At 41.1% G+C, this 26594-nt stretch overlaps 1 long non-coding RNA gene across 1 annotated transcript; it reads left to right on the top strand.

The window, feature by feature from the left end:
- The first annotated feature begins 751 nt into the window (after positions 1 to 751).
- Positions 752 to 26594, top strand: LOC142383760 (uncharacterized). Its single transcript, XR_012770004.1, has 4 exons — positions 752 to 988; positions 18469 to 22681; positions 25747 to 25809; positions 25921 to 26594. It is a non-coding gene; the product is annotated as an uncharacterized LOC142383760 (long non-coding RNA).

Here is a 26594-nt window from a genome sequence, read left to right as displayed (position 1 = left end):
GTTGGTCATTTGGAGCTGTTCCGAAGATATTCGCGAGGCGTCTGGCTGCTCTCTTGAGATATTCGGCCATGAAACGGTTTCCTATGGGCAAGCTTATACAGGCACAAACTATGCTGTTTATAATTTATTAATTACTCTACACTAGCACTGATAACGTGGAGGTGCGTCGCTTACTTAAAAAAATCCGGGTTACTAATTTTGAATTTTAGCCGAATGAATAAATAGGCAGCAGGTCTGTGGGCTGTCTGTGGTAGTAGCACGACAAGGACGTCAGTAACACCCACTTTACGACAAAAAAAAATCAAAATTACAATAACCCGGATTTTTTTAAGTAAGCGACGCACCTCCACGTTATCAATGCTAATGTACAGTAATTAATAAATTATAAACAGCATAGTTTGTGCCTGTATAAGCTTGCCCATAGGAAACCGTTTCATGGCCGAATATCTCAAGAGAGCAGCCAGACGCCTCTCGAATATCTTCGGAACAGCTCCAAATGTTCAACAACAAGCAGGGGTGAGTAGAACATCATGCTATAATGTGAAATCAAGGGCCCAATGTCAAAAAACCGGTCTTATCCTTTAATACATTAAATTGAACTGCATTTACGGTTTGATTCTCAGTACATACTGCATTCCAAATGGTGGCGGCAGCGCACCAACACTTCGCTAGAAGACCTCCTTTAAAACAAGAGTAGGAGGAACCTAACTACCCCCCCCCCATTTGTTTCATTGTTTTGCACTAAAAGACTTTCCGCAGTTTCTGCAGAACAGAGCGGACTATTTGTTGAGCCAGTGTAGGATTGGTGCCAGGTGCCCTGAGGACAAACCTGAGAACGCTTAAAAGACTCGCGATGTTTGACGCACGGATCTAAAACACGTTTTATGAGAGCGAATGGACAACGATGAAGAAAATGAAGACGCGCTGATTGCAAACACTCCAAATTATTGTAACCGCTGCAGTTTACAGTGGGATTTCTCGTGAAAAAGTAAGTCGACCTGCTAAATGTTCAGTATATTTTGGAGGGCGGTGACTGCAGCCGCCACATTTTATTAGCCTATGCCTTCCCGTCTGTGAATATGAAAATATAATGTGCTGCTGTGTCAAAATGTATTTTCATTTAAAGCTCTCTGTTGATAATCATGAGGCGACTGCTGCTTTTCACATGCTGAAAAGCTGTTGGAGCTACACGCTACTTGGCTCAGAGTGTAAATCTGAACCGCTGGCGATTTGAGCCTTAATTTCTTATTAGTTTTTAATTTCTCTTTGCTCTATGGGATTAGTTGGCCATCATATGTACATAATCTAAATACAGTCTTTGATCATTAAATAGTCAAATAAAATTTCCTTATATGGGGGACTGTGGGTCTGTTTTAAGTTCAGCAGTTTGAGCCTGTTTGGAAGAAGACGCTACAGTTAATGTTCACAGTTAATTTGTGGTTATTGTTGTTTAATGAATACATACCATTCGCACTGCAATTTTTACGTATCCGTAAATGTTTTTGTCCCAAATGTCTGTTTGGACAGGAACTGTTTCCTGAAAAACCTTTCTTTTTTTGTTTTTAAGGTGGATGGCGGGTGTAGGGAAAAGCACCCCGTCCCTTAAACAAACAACCGAAACATATCGGATTACATATGAGAACAAAAGTAAAACTTTCATCACACCTGTTAATTTCTACCTTAGAGATCAGCAGGCCTTATTTGCATATTGCTTTATGTACTGCTGTATGTTTTCTTATCGGAGCTGAGTAGATGGACAGGGAAACTACAGATTCATTGGCAAGTGGGACTGAAGACACAATCTGAATCTTTAGCAAGCTGATTTGAACGTGTTGGAACACATTTTATTGATTAAACTCACTTGAGAGTGACTGACTGAGGCTTTGCATTTATTACTTTTTAATTTCTCACTAAGCTGCAATAGAGTGTGAGGAACAGGAGACTCGACCTGCATATTGTTGGAAAATTAAATGAAGTCCCAGACTGGGCCAGAATTTGACTCAGGACTTGCTCTTCAAAACTTTGAGAACTCACCTTCACAGTTACTTGAATAAAAAAAAGGGATATTTTGTGCAATATGGTGCAGGCTTATATACCAATTTGTGGTGAAGCTTAGCCTTTTCTCTTTTCCTTTTTGGTTAAGTTTCAGCCGAAATGCAACCTACTGAATTCCTCCTGGCTGATCTCATGTTGTGAGGCTCCTCCTCCTCAGGACCAGTTCTGGTATTTCTTAGTGGCACATCCAGACATACATCTCTTCCATTATTACTCGGTCAAATCCCATTGCATTTTTAAAATAACTTTCTTTCTTGTGCTTCATATTAGTGTGTGTATGTATGTATAGCCGCTTTCGGACTGTAGGAACCATTGGCAGGTCTAATAACCTTTTAATCCACGGGGCCGTTTTCTCCCGTGTTCGGACATACAGAACTCGGGGCTTTCTCCCTCAGTTCCTATAACCATTTTAGCTCCTTCTCCGAGGTCAGGTCTTTTCATGAGCCGCTTTCGGACTGTAGGAACCTTTGGCAGTTCTAATAACCTTTTAATCCGCAGGGCCGTTTTCTCCCGTGTTCGGACATACAGGAACTCGGGGCTTTCTCCCTTAGTTCCTATAACTATTTAGCTCCTTCTCCGAGGTCGGGTCTTTTCATAGTTCTATAGAACTATTCTAACGGAGGTGTGTGGTGGTCGGTAGCTACGCCCCATGTCATGCTATCACGGCTGAAATGTCTCCTCATATGACACAGACACAACCGGCGGGTGTTTAATAAGTTAAACTTACATTGGTCTCATTAGTCTGCAGCGCTGTGCTCTCCTTTCTTCCTTCATGAAATAAAAAAGTATCGTCTCCTGACTCTCTCTGTGAGCTTTTCCAGCCTCGATATTAGACGCCTGATGTGATTGTCCATGATTAATATCACCATCATGCAGACCATAAACACGATGGCCTCCCCGCGCTCCATATTAGCTTCTTGGTGGTGTTTTTTCTACTCTCCTTACTTTTGCCGTTTTGTTTTGTGTTTGAATGTAGCGCTAAACGGCTAACGGCTAACACGTCACTGCAGCAGACGGCTGCGCGCGGCGCATCAGTCCCTATCAGGTCCCGACTCATGTGCGAATGCAGACTGAAACAGTTCCGCTGGGGAAGGATAGTTATCAGAACGAAATTTGAGGAGGGTAGTTCTGATAACTACTTTCTTAGAACTGTCTGTCCGAAAGCGGCTATGGTTCTATAGAACGCATCTTACGTAGGTGTGTGGTGGTTGGTAGCTACGCCCCATGTCATGCTATCACGGCTGAAATGTTTACTCATACAACACGGACAAAACCGGCGGATGTTTAATAAGTTAAACTTACACTGGTCTCCTTTGTCTGCAGCGCTCTGCTCTCCTTTCTTCCTTCATGAAATGAAAAAGTATTGTCTCCTGACTCTCTCTGTTTGCTCTTCCAGCCTCGATATTAGACGTCTCATGTGATCGTCCATGATTAATATCACCATCATGCAGACCATGAACACGGTGGCCTCCCCGCTCTCCATATTAGCTACTTTGTGGTGTTTTTTCTTCTCTCCTTACTTTTACCGGGTTTTGTTTTGTTTTGTTGTTGAATGTGGCGCTAAACGGCTAACGTAACACGTCACTGACGCAGAGCGCGGCGCATCAGTCCCGACCTGGTCCCGACTTATGTGCGAATGCAGACTGAAACAGTTCCGCTGGGGAAGGATAGTTATCAGAACGAAATTTGAGTAGGACAGTTCTGATAACTGGGTTCTTAGAACAGCTCTGTCTGAAAGCGGCTTGTGTGTGTGTGTGTGTGTGTGTGTGTGTGTGTGTGTGTGTATATATACACATATATATATATATATATATATATATATATATATATATATATATATGTATATAATCTGTGATGGACTAGCGACCTGTCCAGGGTGTACCCTGCCTCTCGCCAATGACAGCTGGGATAGGCTCCAGCCCCCCGCAACCCTGAGTTGCATTATGTGGGTATAGAAAATGGGCGGATGGATGATACAGACAGCCTCAGAATTTGCAAAAACTTTTCCAGCCATTTTACTGAATTCAGCAATTGATGGTCCAGTAGCTTTAACAGTTAGTGCAAACTGAGACAGCAATACATGCCATGCCATGACATCTTCCTCAACAAATGCTAATGAAGTAAAAAGGCTTGTGGTGTTTTTGTAGATTTGTAAAATAGACACTGAGTTCTCTGACAAACGACAGAGTTCTCTGGAAAACCTAAAAGCCCTCTCAAACCTTTTGTTTCTCAGTGTCTAAAGAAATTATAATCAAGGTATTGAAACCAATTCAGAGGAAAAACCTTCAGCTATTGTTAATTACTGACTTCGGCCATATATAAAGAAAACCACTTTTTTCTTTGGTTTGAAAAAAAGGCATGAAAAGTTAAGTATAAAGGCTGAGTTATACCTCTTTTAACTGCCCTTGCGCTTGCGTTAATGGCTCGAGACATTTATACTTCATTTTGCTTTGTCGGCGGTTGCGTGTGCTGCATGGCGATTCACCGCCAGGACAGTAGGTAGAGCAGCGGGTTTTTTCAATGACAAGCCTACTACGATGAAAGGAAATTCACTGCCAGGACCTCTTCGGCAAGTCTCTCTTCGAGTGGATTCATGCTTCTTCTTCTTCTTCTTCTTCTTCTTCGCTTTCTACCTTGGCGTTTGTAAACAGCGATGAACACGCCGCCGTATGTGATGTAGATAGTGGCTCGCGTCTTGCATGAAGTTTAGAAAATTGAGGTGAGACACGCAAGCACGCAAGGGGAGGCTTGCAACCGCGCAAGGGCTTGCGTTGCATCTTGCGTCACCGACCATAAATTAGGCTTAAGTCCGGTATTAATTTCTGCAAATATGATTCAAATTCACAAGTAGATGTTTCCCTGCTTCATCACACCTGATTCAGATGAAATGGATTTCTTCAAAATATTGTTAAGTTCTGTTAATGATGCATTGATCTGAATCAGGTGTGCTGAAACAGGGAAATATCTAAAACATGCAGGCCCCCGAGGACAAGAAAAGTTTATTTAATCTTGCATAAGGGGCGGAAAATTTCCGGTAAATTTCCGGAAAGTTTCCGGTAAATTTCCATGGGAAGTTAAGCTTGGGAATTTTGGATATATTCCATATTGGAAACTTTCCATGGGAATTATGGGAACTAATGGGAATTTAGGAGAACTAAATGGGAATATATTATATCCAAGCATAAATATAAACTGAAGTCATAAGAAAACATCCATACAAAATGTTTTCAACAGATATTTCAACAGATTTATCTGTAAGTAGAGTAGAACACGTTCTAATTACTTGTTTCATGGATGAACAAAAATAGGAGTGTTGGGTTCAATATTACCCATCCCCTAACCCCACTCAATCTCATCCCCCCCCCCCATCCAAAAATCTCCACAAAGTCCCATTCAAAATGTTAAATGAAAAATGTCCAAAACGTCCCATTAAACATGCAAATCTTCCTTCAAGCAATCCTCTGCATATTTGCTCAGTCAATACTCTTCCTGGGCCTCATCAACATCCAACAACATGTCCCCTTCCTCAACATCCAACTCTGAGTCTTCCTCTTCAGTGTCACTTTCCAGCCTTGTTGAGGATGGCTCTGTGTCAGGCTCAAAGAGCCTTAGGTTTGTGCGAATGCCAACCAGCTTTTCCACTCTCACATTTGTGAGCCTGTTGTGAACCTTTGTGGGGGTGTTGCCAAACAGTGACCAGTTGCGCTCGGAGGCGGCTGATGATGGTGGGATTTGGAGGATGATGGAGGCCACAGGTGCAAGGGCCTCAGATTCACATAGTCCCTTCCACCACGTGGCTGCAGATATGTGCTGGCATGACTGCCATATTCCATCCCCTTTCCAAAGGCCTTGCTTTGTTTAATACTGTGCCAAACTGCCTAGAACTTTGCCTTTATCAAGACCCAGGTGGTCAGACATGGCTGTAATGACCGCAAAGGCACCATTAATCTCTTCCCCAGAAAGTATGCCCTTGTCATATTTTGGGTCCAGCATGTATGCTGCTGTATGCACTGGCTTCATGCAGAACTCCCTCCACTTTTCCAATGACTTGACCACAGCAGTTTCCTCTGCTTTCAGTAGTAGGGAAGTGGGCAGCACTGTCTGGATTTCTTCTTTGAGTTCTGCAAAAAGGGACTGGACATCTGACAAGATGGCATCATATCTTCGCTATTGCTGCTGCAATAGGTTTGAGGATTTTCTGACTGCTACACACACTTTTCCCAGAACACATCATCCAAGATGACCTTCGTTATGTCACTGTCGATGCCTGCAGACTTAGATATAGCCATCTCTTGCAGAGACTCCTTTTCCTCCAGAAGGCTGTCAAACATGATAACAACGCCACCCCATCGCGTTACGCTGGGCAGCTTCAGTGTGGTACTCTTGTTCTTTTCTTTTTGCTTTGACAGATATGTAGTGGAAGCTACTTGTTTGCCTTTCACATATTTCACAACTTGCTTCACTCTCTTGTTGAGGGTGTCCATTGTTTTCAGTGCCATTATATCTTTTAGGAGAAGATTTAGTGTATGGGCAGTACAGCCAATAGTAGTTATTTGAGGGTAGGTCTCCTCCAGATGTGCCCAGGCAACCTTCATGTGGGCTGCGTTGTCAGTGACCAGTGCAAAAACCTTATCTGGTCCAAGGTCATTGATGATCACTTTTAGCTCATCTGCAATGTATTGGCCTGTGTGTCTGTTTTCCTTTGTGTCTACACTCTTGTAGAACACAGGCTGAGGAGTGGTGATTATGTAGTTAATAATTCCTTGTCACCTGATATTGGACCATCCATCAGAGATGACTGAAATACAGTCAGCTTGGTCAATGGTCTGCTTCACCTTTGTTTGAACTCGGTTGAACTCTTCATCCAGTAAATGAGTAGAGAGTGCATGCCTGGTTGGGGGATTGTATGCTGGTCGGAGAACATTCAAAAATCTCTTTCAGTACACATTGGAGGGCAGCATCAGGGGTGAGCCAGTTGCATAGATTGCACGAGCGAAACACTCATCTGCTTTCTCTGGCTTGCTTCATCAATAAAATCAAAGAATCCTCTGATGCCAAAGGGACCAGGAGCTGATGAGAGGGTATCTGACTCTGATACAGCTGAAACAGATTCATTTCCCCCTGGAGTGGAACTCCTGTCTGCTGCATGTGTTGGGCCTTGAGGAATTTTTTTGCACTTTGCAATATGCTGCTGCATTTTTTTGTGGCATTCTTCACATGTCTTATCACAATACTTACACATATATACAGACTTCTCTTGAACATTAGCTGGGGTAAAATGTCTCCACACATCAGATAGCGCACATGGCATTTTTCTGTGAAATAAAATAAGAGCTTGTAAGAATACTAATGCAATGCAAGAGATTGTTAGCCTGGCTGACGCGTCCACAATCTCGATGAGATGGTGGTCTCGGAACTAGGTGTGCATTTTCTCGTATTTGAGGCGTGGTTTACCAATGCCTAGAGCCGTTTATTGGGCGCTACGAATGTCTATCAAATGACGTCAGGTTCTTCCCATGCTGCTTTGCGCGCGATTCATAGCCAATTGTATCACTTATACCAGATGACGACAGAAATTCGACGAGGAAGAAGAAAAAAAAGTAAAATAAAAGTAAACTTGCGCTCTAAGCTACTTAAATTGACAACAAAGTAGGCCTATATGCTATATTCTACATGAATTTTTACATTGTAGAGTTGTGAATTTATTTTAATAATGGAGAAATTGAGCAGCCTTGCTTTGTTGTCTACAGTAGTAGATCAACCCTCATCTTACTTTGAAGCTCCCAGCTCCCAGAAGTGACGTCGACGCAGCTTTAGCAGCAGAAAAGCTATCAGGCTTGTGTTGATAATAATAAACTCCTGGACTATGTACAAACTTCCAAATGCATCGTTTGGTGAGTACAGACCATATTTGTACTACTGTAGAAGTTTGGTGTCATGACATGTGATTTTAGTGTGGTAATTTTGGAGATACTGCCAGGGTCCGTTAGCGCTTGTACTAAGCTATTCGGGATAACTCAGTAACTCAGCTGATGTTCAGCCAATATCGGAAAAACTTCGGGTGGGCTACTTGGCTGGATGTCACGGTTCAAATGACCCTAGGGTGAATCTACTCCGAAACACTTTCTAAGTCTGCATCGAATGGTAACGTTGTGTCCGCTGTCATGTTGGATTAACACTCTACAAGCTTCGGTGTAGCGCTGCGGGGCGGGAGTTAGGTTTCGTTTATCCGGGTTGAAAACCGGATAACCCGGATTTTGTTACAGCTCTAGTAAGCAGTGTGCTCTGTGCGTGTGATTGAGGAATGGCCTGGATATTCAAGTGTATTTGAATGGCATCTGTTTGTTTTAGTCAAGATCATGCTAAAATATACTTTCCTCAACTATATCTAAGTTCCCTAGAAGAGCCAACCTTCAATTTAGAAAATTCTCAGTTTATTCCCATAAATTCCCGTTAATTCCCTTAAATTCCCATGGAAAGTTTCCATCTTTGAAAATTCTGGGAATTTTGCAACCCTAATTTTGCAAGGGAAAACAACAAGGAGTAGTGGGCTGCTCTGCCCCACAGAGTCTGCACTCAATATTTATACACGCCTGAGGCTGTAGAAGCAATGGAAACGTTCAGTTGGAGTCTGCTGGTAGAGATAAGGTCATACAACATCAGTTACTAGAACATTCTTAACTCTGCCCCCAGAGTGTGGTTAGATTACTGAACTACTTATTATCAGTTATCGTTCTGTTTGTGCTTCCTGAAGTGAGACCACCAAACACAACAGATTTAATTTTTTTTTTTTTACCTCTGTAGGAGAGTTGCTAGAAAGAAAAAGTGTAATTGTTATTAAGATTTCTGTTTTATTGTCAAATGCTGACTGGTACTCAGAGCCCTGTGGATTGCAAAGTGTGCAAACAGATCAACATCTTCTATTACATTAGAGAAGCTAGTCTGAGATATGAACATACATTTCTAATTAATTTAATTTCCTCACTAAATCAGATTTAGTTTTTACAGGAACCATTTTTTTGATTATCATTTATCATCAATCATTCACTTATTCATTTATACTCACTTATTGACCCATTTATTTTATCACATTTTATTCACTTTACATACGTACAGATATATACATAGTGCCCCATACATTTATATTCATACATTTAAATGCACACACTACTTATGCATACATACAACTGCTAATATACACACATTAGATATGCAGACTGTGGCGGAAGTTATTGTTAACAAAGCACAGTGAGTGTGCACCAACGTTTCCAAGGTTTATTATGCTTCATGAAGGACAGTAACTCTGAAGAAGAACTTACATGAGTACTTATGCATACAGAGGTGGAGTGTTACACAAAGGTGGGCAATGTGCAAGGGACAAATAAGATTATTTGATTACTTATCCACCTATAGATTACTTGTCCACCTATTATTGTTGCAGTCAGGAAGCTTCATTTATAGAAAGATGTGATGTGAAAAACACATGAGGCACCCATTGTTTGTAAGACAGAGAAAAACAACGCACAGCACATTCTTAAAGGAGGACAATACATTTCCAACACAATACATGATAGCTACTTGTGTAAATTTTCATTTAGTTTTTATCATTTTATTACCGTACATTTTTATTTCTTGATTATTACTAATTTGTCTTTGTTTTGTATATGATGTCAAGCATCCATACTATTATTCTCTGGCTTTCTGTCATCTGCATGTCTTGAACAAAGTGGAGAAGTAATCTTTTACACCTTTTGATATTCTTCTTAAGTTAACCATATAATCGTAAATAGTGATGCTCCGATCGATCGGCCGATAATGCCCAAAAATAGCCTGATCGGCGATCGGAAAAATATGCCGATCAAAAAACCGATCACGTGGCGTAAATTACTAGCTTTTTTTTTTTTTTTTTTTTTTTACTTAAATTACTAGCGACCACTTTCTAATGTGGTACGTACTTGAGGTGTGTACAGAACCGAACAGGCAAAACCTCTACAGTGCATCTCAACAACATGACCTCTCCTGTCTGGAATTTCTTCAAAGTGTGTCAGAAAGATGTGAAACTTACTGCGATCATGCCATCTGCGCTCCGGAGAGGCACGGTCGCGCTATCTACACTTGAAAATCTAGTGCCCATTTACATCGCGTTGTACGGTAAAGCGTGTGAGTGGATTTGTGGTGCATTCAAGTGCACCCCGTAAACTCAGAAATCTATATCGAAATTGATTTTTCATTTGTTGGAATACATACACCTGTCATTACTTGGTTGTTTTTTTACTACATTCTTTTTAATGATTAAAACAAAAATGATAGAACAACATTTTTGAAGCATATTCAGAATCAAACTCATTTCTGCATAGTCAGATTTGAAAACTTCATTTAGAACCAAATCAAAATGTTCTCTGCCGACTCCACCAGATTCTTGTTCTACATGTCCCCAGCTACCTCTATTAATTACTGTACACTAGCACTGATAACGTGGAGGTGCGTCGCTTACTTAAAAAAATCCGGGTTACTGTAATTTTGAATTTTTGTCGTAAAGTGGGTGTTACTGATGTCATCATCGTGCTACTACCACAGACATCCCACAGACAAACACACACAGACTTTACGACAAAAATTCAAAATGACAGCAACCCGGATTTTTTTTAAGTAAGCGACGCACCTCCACGTTATCAGTGCTAGTGTACAGTAATTAATAAATTATAAACAGCATAGTTTGTGCCTGTATAACGTTGCCCATAGGAAACCGTTTCATGGCCGAATATCTCAAGAGAGCAGCCAGACGCCTCTCGAATATCTTCGGAACAGCTCCAAATTACCAACAACAAGCAGGGGTGAGTAGAACATCATGTTATAATGTGAAATCAAGGGCCCAATGTCAAAAAAACGGTCTTGTCCTTTAAGAACTTTAACCAAAATAATATAAGATCAGAAAAACACTTCTAAGTGAAATGAAGATAAATGCTTCTAAGTAAAAGTGAGCCTGAACCTGCAACTCAAAATGTTTTGTTCAAGTTCTAAAATTTCTTTCAGTCAAAGTCATTTTCTGTTCTTTCAATGTTCATGCATACATACATACATATGAGGATGAAGCAAAGGTGTGTCCACTTGAGTTAACTTATCACATACGCATTATCTCACCTCTGCTTGACACGCTAACTCTTGTAGCTGCTTGCGAACATTCATTCCAAGACGGCTTCACCTTGAATTTGGAAAAAAGTGATGAGCTCATTTACCAAGAGCCTGTACAGGGCCTCGGTCTCCTGGTGACATTGTAATATATATCTGCGTGTCATCTGCATAGCTATGGTAGTTTATTTTATTGTTTTTTATAATCTGTGCCAGTGGGAGCATGTAGATGTTAAACAGAAGAGGTCCCAGGATGGAACCTTGGGGAACTCCACATGTGACTCTTGTGTGCTCAGATGCCATGGAGACTTCTTCTTTCCAGAGATAACCTTCACCTTAATGGGAGCAATAGTATCCATAACATTTAACATTTTTAGCATTGAAGCTACTGACGAGCTCATTGACTGAACCCCCGGACAGGGCAGGTGTTAAAGAGAAGACCTGGTTAAAGATCTCACTACTGTTTTCAGTTATACACCGTTTTGAGATCACTACTGTTGAGACATTTGTGTGCAGTGAAATCGTACTCTCAAAGAAAACACAGGAATGATCAGACAGGCCCACATCAGACACAGTAACCTTTGAAATGCTCAGACCCTTGGAGATCAGTAAGTCTAGAGTGTGGCCCCATATTGTGCGTGGCCTCTGTTACATGCTGAGTCAGCCCAAAGTTGTCCAGAGTGTTACTCAGGTCTTTAGTCCCTTTGTCCTGAGGGTTGTCCACATGGATTTTAAAATCACCAACAATAATTACACAGTCAAAACACAGATCATAGAGAACAGTTCACTGAGGTCATCAAAAAAGTCTGCACAGTATTTGGGAGGCCTGTAAACATTCAGAAACAGGACTCTGGATGAGGCCTTCAGCTGTACAGCCACATATTCAAAGGACTGAAAACTTCCAGGAGATAACTGCTTACATTGAAATGATTCATTAAGTAAGACTGCCACCCCTCCTCCTCTCCTGCTCACTCTGGCCTCGCTGATAAAACCGTAACCAGGAGGGGATTTATAATAGTGTATAAAGTCAGTGGTGTAATGGAATTTTATTTATTTATTTTTTTTCAAGTGTTGTATAACACTTAAAGGGATAGTTTGCCTCTTTTGACATGAAGCTGTATGACATCCCATATTAGCAATATCATTTATGAACATTGACTTACCCCCCGCTGCGTCCTGTGTGCAGAGTTCCAGCCTTGTTTTGGCGTTGACGAAAGTACTCCGGCCAGTTGGCTGGGGCTTAAAAAATAAAGCGTCTTGCTTCTCAAAACAATATGCGTTCAAAAGAGTAATACATTTGCATCACAAAATCGTTCATCCAGAAAAAGTCAGACCTCACAATCGCCAGAAGATGTGAGACAGGCCTCAACTCTGACAATGTTTAAATCCAGGCTGAAAACAGTTCTATTTAGCTGTGCATATGACACCTGAAAGTATTTTATCTGCACTCTTCACTTTTAAATTAATGAATTAATGATTTTTTTTTTTTTTTTTCAAATGTTTTTTTGGAATGATTTTATTGCCTTCTTGTGATTTTATGTAGCTGTAAAGCACTTTGAATTGCCTTGTGTACGAATTGTGCCTTGCCTTGCCTTTATCTTTTATATTTATATTGTAATTCAACATTTATGACTGATTAAACTCAAGTAAAACATGAGACTGGACAAATAAGGCAATCTTTCAGTAGGAAGGATTGCATCAAGATGCAAACATTTGCAAAAGCAAGCTTGCATTAGACCATGATCACATCAGAGACAACTCACTGCACTTTATAAGTCAGTAAGTGTTTGATATGATCTGATGACTGGTATCTGTTCCATTTCAACCTGAGCTGCTTGCTAGTATTAAAGTGTCATGGTGTCTTTCTTCTCTCTTTCTTTAGAGAAGACTCCTTTCACCTTCCATTTGAAGGGAATACATTCGAGTAGAAATCTGGGCCATGCATGTGTGTGGTTTAAAGGTAGGGTAGGAGATCCTGGATTTTGAGTCCAGCGAAGCTGCATTTTGAAAATACACAGGTAAAAAGTCCCAACAATTTTCTTCACTTTCCCTCCGAAGGCACGCCTCTAGAGTACATGAACGTGCACGAGCACGTACATGTACATTGGTTGCAATGAGGGTGTGAAGAGTATTTCAAGCAGTATGTTTTAAAAAAAAAAAAAATGTTCGGGAAAAAGATCCCCTACCCCGCCTTTAACATCTTATAAGATTTATACAAGAGAACCATAAATGCATGCTTTATGACACTGGTGAAATTCCTATGTGTACAAATTTTCTGTCTTTTTGTGTATGCGGTTATAGTCACTATCTATGGTTCATTCTTTTATGCCCCTGGTGTGCCCACTGTCATACATTAGTCGCTTTCGGAAAGAGCCGTTCTAAGAACGCAGTTATCAGAACGGTCCTACTCGAAATTCGTTCTGATAACTGTCCTTCCCCAGCGGAACTGTTTCAGTCTGCATTCGCACATGAGTCGGGACCTGGTTGGGACTGATTCGGCACAGCCGTCTGCGTCAGTGACGTGTTACGCTAGCCGTTTAGCGCCACATTCAACAACAAAACAAAACTAAACAAAACCCGGTAAAAGTAAGGAGAGAAGAAAAAACACCACAAAAAAGCTAACATGGAGAGCGGGGAGGGCACCGTGTTCATGGTCTGCATGATGGTGAAATTAATCATGTACGATCACATCAAGCGTCTAATATCGAGGCTGGAAGAGCACACAGAGAGAGTCAGATACTTTTTCATTTCATGAAGGAAGAAAGGAGAGCAGAGCGCCGCAGACAAAGGAGACAACGTGTAAGTTTAACTTATTAAACATGCGCCGGTTGTGTCCGTGTTGTATGAGTAAACATTTCAGCCGTGATAGCATGACATGGGGCGTAGCTACCGACCACCAAACACCTCCGTAAGATGCGTTCTATAGAACCATGAAAAGACCCGACATCGGAGAAGGAGCTAAAATGGTTATAGGAACTAAGGGAGATAGCCCCGAGTTCCTGTATGTCCGAATGCGAGAGAAAACGGCCCCGTGGATTAAAAGGTTTTTAGAACTGCCAAAGGTTCCTACAGTCCGAAAGCGGCTATTGATGCTTTGCGCAAGTGGGAGTGAATGTTAACATTGGGAAGCAGAATCTGGTTCATGAGGTTGGTCCTTTCTACTGGGGTTTGCTGGGGCTGGGAGATGAAAGAGGGGGGTGGGAAAGAAAAACAAGTAGAGGTCAGGAGGCAGAGAGCACTTCAGCACACATACAGTGTATGTATAAGAAGTTGATTCTTATTAGTGATGGCATTTGATAAATTTGAAAGTGCTTGTATTTCAAACATTGATTATAGAACAACTCAGTAGGTATTCAGTGTGCTCTCAAGATGACTGTTACAATAACAGCAGCCTGTGATTATCATGGTTGATTTTTGTTGCATGATATGAGGTGTATCATGAGAAGATTAGTAATGTGGGCGCCCACATCCTGTGCAGCTCTGCAGAGCATTTACAGTTTTGCTTTGGCTTAGACTCCAGCTTATAAGTTGTAATAAATTTTTTTTTTTTTTTAAAACGGCTACATTTAAGCATCTGTTCGGTCATACCAACTCTGCATCTGAGCATTCATGCATAATATAATCTCAGAAGTGCATATGCCTCTGTTCATACCAACTGTGTGTTATGTTTGTATGCTTTATGTACCTCAGAAGTAAGTGAGCCAAGTAACCGTGACGGGGAGGGTCATGCTTGCTTAAGAAATGGCCCGCCAAACGGCCTTGAATTGAGGAAATATGAACACAAGACAGTAGGCATATCTGGAGGGAAAACCCCAAGGTCTTGCTTATAAAAAAAAAAGAAAAGATGCAAGTGTGATTGTGTAAAATAAGGTAGATTCAGACATTAAAGTCAAAAGACAAACTTTGAGAGAAAGTCATCGAGATTCAGATTCAGGTATCAAGCTTTGTGTGTGTGTGCCAACACCATGATATATAAACGCATAGACACATAAGAGTTGTGATAAAATACCAATAGGGATTTGACTTCTGCTTGTATACTGACATGGTTCAAGAGTTGGGGTTAGTGTAGTTAGAGTAGGTACCTGGCTGTTTGCAGAACAAGTCACATTACATGATTTGGGTCAACCAGCTGGAACCATAAGGGGTGGAGAACCGCTAAAGGTTTCAGTTGTTGCACAGTTGTTTCTGGGGAAATTATGGTTTGTCCTTTTAAAAAGTTGTCATTGTTATCATCAGGACTTGGTGTTATAGTTCAGAATTTACATTATGTAGATTATCCCAAGTTCTTTTTTGGACTCTAGTTAGACTAGGAAATCTTTGTTTGTTTGTTTGTTTGTTTGTTTGTTTATTTATTTGTTAGAGCTTTCAAATAATTCTACAATCATGTCCTGATCTGGATTTTGTTACTCGATAAAGCCCCAAAGAACTGAGATCAGTCTGCTAGGGTCAGCTCATTGCGTTTGTTGTACTCTGTGTGTTGTACTCTGATGCCTAATAAATGCATCTCAGTTAACTCCTTGGCCTTTTTTGAAAGTCTACATATGTAATTTAGTCTTGAATCCTTCCAAATGTATTTTTCAGTGTGGTGGGAACAGCCAACCAAGTCGAGTGAGGGTCGTGGGACCAACAGACTTTTTGGCCTCTTCTGGCTTTTGGTCTAAGGCTTTAATTATTGGCACAGCAAGAGATACAGAAGAGCTCAGTTCAGTTCAGTCCCCCCCCAGTTTTCAACTGTTACACTACTTGTGTGTAAGAAAATTAAACATTTTCTGTAGATCTTTTTTAGTTATCCCTTCAGAGATTTCCTATAACTTTTGACCTGTGAATCAAGAGTCTTTATTGTCATTATACAAAATAACAAAATTCTCTGCAGACTCGTGGATTAAAGGCACACTTTAAAGTAAAAACTGTACACGTAAAATAGAATTGTCGGAAGAATAAAGTGTGCTTAGTGCGGGTCCCAGTTTGGGGGTGGAAGTGAGTGTGAGATTTGTAAATGAAGGGGTGAGGGGGCTTGGGTTAGGCTACGGCTACATGAAAACGAAACGAGGTTTTTTTTTAAAACGGCTTGCGACCACACGGAAACGCGCTGCTGTAAAGACTCAGGTCCAGACGAAAACGGATGAAAACGATGAAACGATGCAGTACACACGCCACTGTGTCACGCCACGCTGTGAGACAATAGAGAAGTGTTAAAATTGGCTCACAGCGTCAACGTGTGACTGACGCAAAAACGTTTTAGCTGTAACAATGGAAACGAAACGAGGCCGTTTTCAAACTTTCCCACTCTGGAACCCGTTTTCAAAAACTATCGTTTTGGGGTAGTGGGAACGCCGGCTCCGTGTGGCCGCGACAGCGAAACGATAAGAAAAAGTATCGTTTACAGTGAAAAACGTTTTCGTGTAGCCGCAGCCTTAGTCATCTGCGGGGGGTTGTGTGTCACTACATGGAGGTGATTGCTTTCACAGCCCTGGGGAAGAAACTGTTCCCGGACTCTGCTGTGTGAATGCTCTCTATTGTTGCTCTTTAGAAGTTTGTGATCAGTTGAGAGGAGAATCCAACCCGCTTCAGCTTCCTGATGAAGAAGAGCAGTTGTTGGGCCTTCTTCACAAGGTATGAAGAGAGGTCAAAGGAAATATGGACTCCTAGGAACTTGATGTTGTCCACACGCCACACTGCGTCCCCCTGTATGCAGAGCGGAGCGTGTTGAGTTTTCCTGGATCTCCTGTAGTCCACTACGACCTCCTTGGTCTTGCAGGATGTGGTTGTTGATAGAACACCACTGCGTCAGGTGCTGGACCTCCTCTCTGTAGTGGGTTTCATCATTGTCTGATAAGAGACCCACCATGGTAGTGTCGTCCGCAAACTTCACGGCCATGGAGTGGATGGCAGTGCAGTCGTGGGTGAAGAGGGTGAAGGGGGCAGGGTTGAGCACACAACCCTGCCGTGTGCCATTGTTGAGGATCAGTGGGGAATATATTGGGTCCCCTATCCACACCACCTGAGGCCTGTTGGTGAGGAAATCTCTGATCCAGAGGCACAGTTTTGCTGACAGTCCCAGGTTGTGGAGCTTCAGAGCCAGCGTGTCCGGTAGAACAGTGTTAAAGGCTGAACTGAAGTCCACAAATAGCATCCTGATGTAGGTGTTGGTATGATGGAGGTGAGTCAGGGCTGTGTGAAATGCTAATGAGACAGCAAACACTTAATATTATTTGATGCAATTAAAACGGGGTCCTATTAGGTTTTTGTAGACAAAAGCGGTGGCCGAATCCCAAATCTACTACAGAAAATGTAGAAATATTAATGTTAAATGTTGGTACATATTTTGACTCCCATCATTATTTTTATTTTTTTAGAATTTCAGTAGATGTATCCTGACGGCCCAGATCAAAACACAAGACGAGTGTTCCTGTTAGACAAGTGTTTTTTACTGGTGCTGGGGCATCTGACTTTCGGGCCATTTGCCATGTCAAATCCTGTCATTAGGAGAAGCTTCCTGCTCTATAAAAACAATGTTCTGTATCCTCTTGACAGCATAATCCTGCAGTCTGAATTGTTGTGCACAAACTTTTGGATCCTGAGACGGCATAAACTAAAAACTTCACATTTGCCACGTATGGGTGTTCTCACTTTCAAACTCATGTCCCCTACCTCATGCCTGGGAACCTGAGGATTCTACATAGTATCATAGCTGTTTATGGGACTCTCCTCTTCTGGACAGAGCTCTCTGATTGTACCTGGAATTTTTGAAAATCACTTTCCCAGTTTGGGGGGTAAGGGCCCCAAGTGCTACTATTACCACTAGCACCACTGTTGCCTTCACTTCCCACACTTTTAAGATTTGTCTGTCAGCCCTTTGTATTATTCAAGCTTCTTGAGTTTCTTCTTGATGACATTGTCTCTTTGGAATGCTACATCCATCACTGCCTTAATAAATCAAGTGACAGATTTGTTAAATTTGAATGTTTGTTGGTTCACACGAATGTACATGATGTCTAAGTCCAAGAGAACCTTTTGAAAACCTTTGGCTGTTTCATTCATCCTGATATTTTGTAAGGTTCAGAGTCAGTTAGCATGGTTTAGTTTGTTTTGATGAAGTGAAAAACATTTCAGACTTGACAAACTCAAACATTTCGCTGAACCTGCTGTCTGGAATGACCCCACCTTACCTGTATTCATATGGACAGAAGGAAAATAGTCTTGTGGGTATACCTAAGAGACCTATAGATGTAAAAATGCAATGTTATATGTTTTACTCAATCTTTTTCTTAATCCTTCTTTCAGGAACATTACCACCTCAACCTCCCACAAGGCTTAACAGAGGACAAAATGCATTCTTTTGCACTGATGAATGGACAATATCAACAAGTTGGACCACCCCAACAAGCCCCACAAGCTGGTTCTCCTCTTACTCATAATGCAACAAGAAATCAAGTTTGGTCTACAGAAGAGGCATATCAATATGTTAAAGCGAAGTCTGGAGTCCAACCCTCACAAAATGGAAATGTTGCCTCGCACAATGGAGCTTACTTGAATAGACAGACGGCAAACTGGCATAACTCTGCAGACCCTAATCAGGCTTTTAATTCACAGCAAAAAAGCACGAAGCAGATGAAAAGTCATTTTCTCAGAATGCTGCTTCGCCATCTGCCAAACCCACCAACTACCTCACAAAGTGGAAACTCACAAAGTGGAAACTCTTCTCTGTTGGCTACACATGGATCTCAGGCCACCGCTCAACAAAATTTTCGGCATAACTCGGCAAACCAGAGCCCAGTCAACACAAGTCCCCAGCAAGACATGTCAGCTTGTTGGAACCAATCGGTTTCAGTAAATGATAGACAGCCAATTGAGTTTCAGGATGGAAATACTGTGTCCTTTCCCCAACAAAATAGGATGCAGCAAGCCTTGTATGCAAATGAAAGCTTAAAAAGAGTTGTTTCAGGTTACACTACAGCACCTGCCTCACTTCCTCATGATCAGGTGGTTAACCCCAGCACATTAGTATCTTCAGCTGCACACAACGGAAAGGCTGTTCAGACAGCTTATAACCAGTTTTCCAGACAAAACAGAACTGATTGTAGCTTTCCTCCAAACTACCCTCCGAGTTGTAGTATGGCAACCTCTCAGTCTTTTGGAAACAACTGCATGACAACACAGCCATCAAATGCACAGAGTTTGTACTTTTCCAAAGCGAGTCACAAAACTCAGCAGCATACAGCTCAACGTAGCTCACCATATAATACATGGGGAAATGTCACGAACTCTAGCAACACAAAATCAATAAACTTTTATGAAAATCCTACTGTTGCACCACAGCAGATGCTCAGTCACAAGGTGAACACAGACAGTTTAGGAAAGTCAAATACTGCTGGCTTTGATGAGCATCTTCCTCCATCTTACAACGGTAAGCACGTTGTCACCGTACCCAGAATGTCTACTCAAAATGTGCAACCTGTGACATCGGTGTCCTTCAAAAATTATTACTTGAATACCAGCCAGTCATTACAACTCCCCTCTGGACAGTCTTTGCCCCAAAATGTTATATCAAGAGTACAGCATCCTATAAATATGCCACCTTCACAATACTCTTACCCTGATACCTTAGGTGTCACTACAGCAACAGATGCAAGTGGAAGAGGTAAAGCAGACAACGTATTTCTTTCAAACAATAACATGATTTCAAAAGGGAGTCCAGTTGGATCACTAAACGGTTCATCTCAATTACAAGCACCTGTAAGTGTGTCACCACAGAGAAACGAGCCCAAATCCTTTGTAGAAAAGCATCCGTTTCAACATGGATTGGCCCCGTCCTTCAAACAAAATGATGGCTTTGCTCACTCTACGCCTGGTCATGCAGGCCCAAAGGCTGTTGCTGTTGTGCAACCTTTGTCACAGGAGTACTGCCAAACCTCCTCTCGCAGCTCCTGTGAATCTGCAAGTGACGCAGAGAAAGAATGCATTTCACCTGATGTGGCAACAAACAGCATTCTCTGTTTCAGAGAAGAATCAAATCTGTGCCTAGAAAACTCTAATCAAACGAGGTCCAAGAAAGCGATGTCCAATGATGGCCCAGTTTCGCTTACATCAGATTCAGAACATTTAGACTCAACTCGAAAATCTGGGCAAGATATTAGTACTACACCAACTGTACAAAAAGCCTCAGAAGTACCAGCAAGTCAAAGCTGTCATAAACAGCAAAATAAAAACGGAACATCTCCATCACCACCTGCTCTTGAGCTTTATTCTCTCCCAACAACCCCTTGGACAGCCGAAGCTCTAAATAATTTAATACTGGACACTGAAAAAGTTCAGTCAAAGACAAAAAAAGTTCTTGTTGGAAACTATAGAACATGGCTTAATGGATCCAACTCCAACTGGCATTTTCTCTCAGATGTTGAAAAATTCTGCAGCACACACATTACGCAAGACTCTGTTATACTGTCACAAGTTAAGCAGGGTTTTAGTGACCAACTCAAACACTTCCATGTCCTCAAGGATAGTGAAGTCTATACAGATTTGCCTTACAAATCTTCCTGGTTGAATGTGAATTATCAGCTAGATGACATAGATAAAGAATTTGGCTTCCCTTGGGCTTTGAAGCAACGTCAATATGCGCTTGAGACTGACAAACTGATGGATCGAGTAAAAACGGGCAATCGTGTTGCTGAACCAATCTCAAATGAGGTGCCAAACAAAGTCTTGTCACAGACGGAGCCTGAATCTGTTAACTTGATTGAAGAAAAAAAACAGTCGGAGCCTGAATCTGTTAACTTGATTGAAGAAAAAAAACAGTCTTTCACTGTCAAGACTCCCTCAACTCCACTTGCCTCCCCGAATAAATCAGAAATGGACAATTCCAGTGACTCACCATACTCATTTAAAATCCAAGTTTTACCTCCAGAAGAAGCCAAAGTTCTCTATGAGCAAGTACAGAAAAAGATGCATCAAAGTACTGATTGTGAGGAAGCGACAGTATTGAGTAATTCTGTACAGTGCGAAAAATCCAAGGGTACAGATGACTCACTGAAAGAGTCAATCGGATCGAGGAGACCAGCTGATGAAATTGACCAAATTTGCTGCCTTGCCAGGCTAGTAGAACTGAATTTTGGACCAACCACACCAGCTCTGAAATGCCTGTGCAAAAAGGAACAAAGTTACACTGAATGTACTGACATGACTGTTAGTCCTGAGCCTGAGGATCCAACAGAGAGCAAGGAGGACATTGATTGTCAAATTATAACATTAGGTGGCCCTGAGCTCTGCCGTGAACTCTGTCAAATCATTGACTTAACTGACAGTAAGGACAAACTTGATTCAGATTCTGATCAAGAGCCAAAGGCCATTTCTGAGATATGCAACAGCAGCCAGTCAGATGTTGTCAGCATAAGTGACAAAGAGAATGAAAACCTTTGCAACAGTGAATATGGCCTTCCCAATGAGATGCCAGATCTTGTCATTGAAATGACAGAATTTGAAGACAAGTGTTCAGAAGAAGACTTAAAATCAACAGAAACCAGCACTTCAGTCAGCAGTGGCAAACAAACTGAACTTCCAAATGTATACAGCACTGAAACTGAAGTTGGCCCCCAGATGTCAGACCAGAAAGAGGATTGTGGACAAGCTCATTTAAAATCTGAAGATAAGGCCGAGTCAACTGTAGAAACCAGAGAAGAAACTCAAATTGGTGGAAAGACTACCCATCAGGCATCTTCTAGTCACTATGGTAAACATAAAAACCTTGTAAAAAAATGGAAGCGGCAAAGAAGTCTTAATGATTATTTCCTGTCTCTAAAGGATTCAAAGAAATGCAGACTTCCTGTTGATCTGGACTCAAAGCAGCCCCCCAAAGCTCAACATTCAGCCACAGGAGGGAAAACTGTAGAACTGGTTCTGTTTGGCACACCAAAACAAGCAAAGTCTGTTTTATCTGGAAACAGAATGAGGCATAGTTTATCTCCAACGAGTCTGTCTTCTGGGAAACACTGGCCTCCGGAAGTTCTGTCTGTGAATCTTGACTCCTTGAAAAGTAACTCCACTAAAGCTGCTCCCAGAGAGGGATACTCAGTCAAACAGTTAATCTATGAAAAATGGAGGAACAGTGTTCCAACTGAGAGTTTCTCAGTTGTAGGTAGGCACAGAAACAAACTGAAAATACAAAGACAACTTTCTGGCCCTCTATCTGGGGGGAGACTGAGGAGGGAGAAGCAGTCAGTTTCATCTGAAATGAGAGCCTTTGATGCAAGTAGCAAGTCCCTCCTGAGGCTGAAGAAGAGGAAGTCCATCTCCAACAGGCTCAGAGTTGAAGAGGGGAAGAGGAGGAGGTACAGCGTCATGGTTGAACAGAATGTTGATCAAGAGAGAAGTGGCACTAACAATGAAAGCCAGGGTGCCATGCCGCTCCAAGAGAATATTGTCTTGAAGTTCAGTGTGTTACCCAACACCTTTGACTTCAAAGATGGGTCCCGTGGGAGAAAGGAAACTGATGCTGCTACAGGTAAATACTGAGAATGAAAAGCTGTGTTATTTTTATATATGTGTGTGTGTGTGTGTATATGTATGTATGTATGTGTGTGTGTGTGTGTGTATATATATATATATATATATATATATATATATATATATATATAGTACAAATGGCTTTGCTTGCAGTAACACTCTAATTTCAAGTATGCACCAACATTTTATCTTTTTTCACCGCTGTCATTTTACTTTTACCTGCCTCGATGAATTTTTGAGGATGAATTTCTTTCATTAATAATATTATTATTGTTATGTTGTTGTTATCAATAACTCTAATCAGACTCATGGGAGACGGGATTGTTTCCTGCCGTTTCCAAAGCGATGGCGGCACCCCATATAAATGATAATTTTTTGTTTTTTTTCAGCTTGAAAAATGCAATGTGTGGCGGGAGTGCGTGACAAAAGACCAAAAAGCGTGACTCAATGCGTGAGACTTGAGAGCCCTGTTACAATTAACAAGACCTGGAAATTTTACATTTTACCTGGGACTTTTGAGACGGAAGCTTCCCCCTTTGATGTGATTACAGCTCTGCACGTGTTGCAACTGGCCCTAGTATTGTCTTTTTTGGTGAACTATAACCAAACTTTGGAACGCTTCTGCCTCGGCGCCATGTTGGAAACATTCTGAGCCAAAATACAAAGCGTGCACATGACGTCATCGCGCAAATGCGTCAGATGTTAATGGGACCCAGAGCTTCAGATCATAGAATATAGCTCTGGCGGAACCTATAAGCGGGGTTGTTAGGCATGCGGATTAACAATTTCACGGAATCCAACTACTGGGAACTGGTTCTCGATTCCCATCCCTAGTTATAATTGGGATGCATTTCCGTGATGTTGGCTTCCTCATGAGAAGCAAAAATTATCAAACGGAAACGGCTCGATTGCACGAGACCCCTTGTCCATATCTATGAAACATGTAGTTCAAACTACCACCACAATGTTACCCAGGTCTTCAGTCTAGTGCTAGATCTTAATTTGTTGGTTTGGATTTAGTAAAATTTATGAATAGATTAATGCAATGTACAAATGTTGTTGTTAGCTGGTAAATGCCAAAATGGGAAACACACCTAATTTTTTTTTAAACACCTGGGAAGATATCACCCCAACCGCATGAAAATGCCGATACAACTTGGTGCATCAAACAGAGATGCATTATCTCATCTGTGGCTGCCACCCCAAATGAAAAGCATTCAAAACTAGGCAAAGAGATTAAAACAGTAGTTTCATATTTCATTGCAAAATACATGATTTTGATCTATAAGTCTTGTGATTGAGACTTTTTGGATCAATCAATGTGGAAAATAATATTGTGATAATATTTTTTGCCATATTGCCCAGCCGTAGTCCTACATCACACAATGAAAGAGGTTGAAAGACAACTTTTGACATAGTTTTGCGATCAGAGATGGCTCGGAACAAATTTCTGACAGTGTGGGATATTTGGTATGGTCATCCTTCAGTGTGTCTTCTTTTCTGCTACTACCTGTGTCTTCGAACCATCCAACTGGAATGTGGCATAGAATGATGAACTGATCAAAGCTATGACGGCACCATTGTGTAAACTCCTAAAGGGCAGTTGGGGTACAACTCAAACAATTAATTTAGTTGAGTTATGGCAGCAGGAATCTCGTCTGTATGTGGTCTTCATTTTAAGCCATGATTGTACCAAGAAAGATGCTGCATTGGGAAAATGTGGCAAGTGTCAAACCAGTGAACGTATTAGTACAGACCGTAGTAAACTGGGCAAGTATTTTTTCCATCAGTCCATAAAACTTATTTTGCGTTAAAGTGACCATCTGGGATTTTGGACACAGGACCTCATTTCCAAGTCAGCAAGGGTGTAAGAAATGTGTCCAGGTGGTTTTTTTTACATTCCATGCAGTCCTTGTGAAATCTCGTGTTCCTGTTGCTAAGCTAGCACAAGCGAACGGCTATGCTCTAGCCTGCCCCGAAAACACTCTAAACCTATTTATTTAACACTGAAAGCAACTCAATTATCATGGCAGGTTATTGATGCAAATATATGTGTTGATGGGGGCGTTTAGGAAGTTAACCAACCTTGCAATTGTCTTTGATCACCATCAATCTCTCTTGATGACAGTGTGGTTACATCACAACTGAAGACAGCGAGGTAAAATTCCGCTGACCCCGGGAAAATAGTCCCTCAACATTCTAAAATCCAGGCAGTGCTAGGTCGGTTTTATTTCAAACCTCATTATATGAAGACAAACATTTACATTCGGAGCCTGGCATAATTATGGTTTTGTTTTGAAAGTTGTTTAAACTGGATTAGACTGTTTTTGGGACAGGCTAGAGCATAGCCGTTCACTTTCGCTAGCTTAGCAACAGGGATATGGGATTTCACAAGGACTGCATGGAATGCAAAAAAAAACATTCTGGACACATTTCTTACACCCTGGCTGACTCGGAAATGAGGTCCTGTGTCCAAAATCCCGGATGGTCACTTTAACATGGTGCTTAGTCTGTGCGGTGCTCTTTAGTTGCCACCTACTATAATTAAGCAGGCATGATCGTACAGTTTGCACACATCAAACATGTTGTAGCCAAGTTTATCAGAAATTTATTATTTCACAGTGTGGCTTGCAGTGAACTTGCATGATGGCTGAAATTGCACAGTGTGTAGCTGCTTTGAGAGACAGTTTACATTTGGTACCGACGTATGTGCTTCGTGATTGGATCTCAAATGGACACCGCAGACTGCAGTTGGGAAATACTTGGGACACATTCAGATCTGAAGGCTCAGACCACATCTGAGGGTGTTGAGGTTGTGCACTGCCAAATTTGATGGTGGCTAAGCATGACTAAATAAATACATCATTTATAGGTCTGAATTCTTTATCTGCAACAAAAGACATTTTGAAGAACAAAACCAGTTGCTTTATCCCAATGCATAAACTCATGAATCTGGAAGGTTGTGTATGTACAGAGGAAGCTTTTTATTTCATGTTTATTTGTATATTTATGAATTATGTTCTTTTGTTTTAATTACTATTTTTTTCAATGTTCCCTTTTAAGATAAGCCAGAACTTGTGGAAGAACAAGACCAAACCTCGAACAAAGATGTCCTTAAGTCTAAAGGTAGCAAATACTAAACTTAAAACATGGTTTTGACTTTTGTTTTTTTTTCTAATGAAACTGTAGCTGATGCCCAAATACTAATTATTGTCTACATACTGCACACTACACTAGGAACTTGGTATCCGCTTCCTGAGAAGCAGCACCAGCCAATATGTATTACCAGGACCATCAGCCTTTTCCATGAGTATCAGAAGATGTACAAGGAGAAGAATCCGTCATCCACAGATGAATAACGGCGCTGTTTTAAATGATGTTGTCTTTACTTAGGTCATTATTTGGAATGTAAGTGTCCAAGATTGTTACAGGAGGTAAATAAAGCTGCTTCAGTTTTGGATAAAGTTGTTGAAAATTGTTTACATCTTTGTAAAAGTTTCACCCACTTCAGGTCCACTTACTAATGTCTCTAAAACTTTTTGTACACAAGTTGTACACTGAGACTGGGGCCTGAATATAATCTCTATTTATATTTCATATCAACATCAGTATTATGTTATGCTATAGTTGCATTTTTTTTTTTTATTATTATTTTTTTACTTTTTTTATACCAAGAGATGATCTATTTTTTTTTTTATTGTACTTCAAGTTTTCATTTCCAACTTTAAACTTATATCTTTGGTTAATGTGAACTTCCTGCCTCCCAGTCTTTTATGTAGGACTGAGGAGGCTGTTGGGGAAAAAATATGTTTGTCTTGAAGATTTATGTTCAAACTTAAAAGGGCAGTCTTGTTTAATGTGCAGTAATTTGGTTTACTAATGTGCAAATAAATGTACCAGTTTACAGTTGA

This window comes from Odontesthes bonariensis, chromosome 7 (assembly GCF_027942865.1).
Source record: "Odontesthes bonariensis isolate fOdoBon6 chromosome 7, fOdoBon6.hap1, whole genome shotgun sequence".
In the NCBI taxonomy this organism is placed as follows: domain Eukaryota; kingdom Metazoa; phylum Chordata; class Actinopteri; order Atheriniformes; family Atherinopsidae; genus Odontesthes; species Odontesthes bonariensis.
Note: the sequence above shows the minus strand (reverse complement) of the source record. Positions and strands in the feature narration are given on the sequence as shown.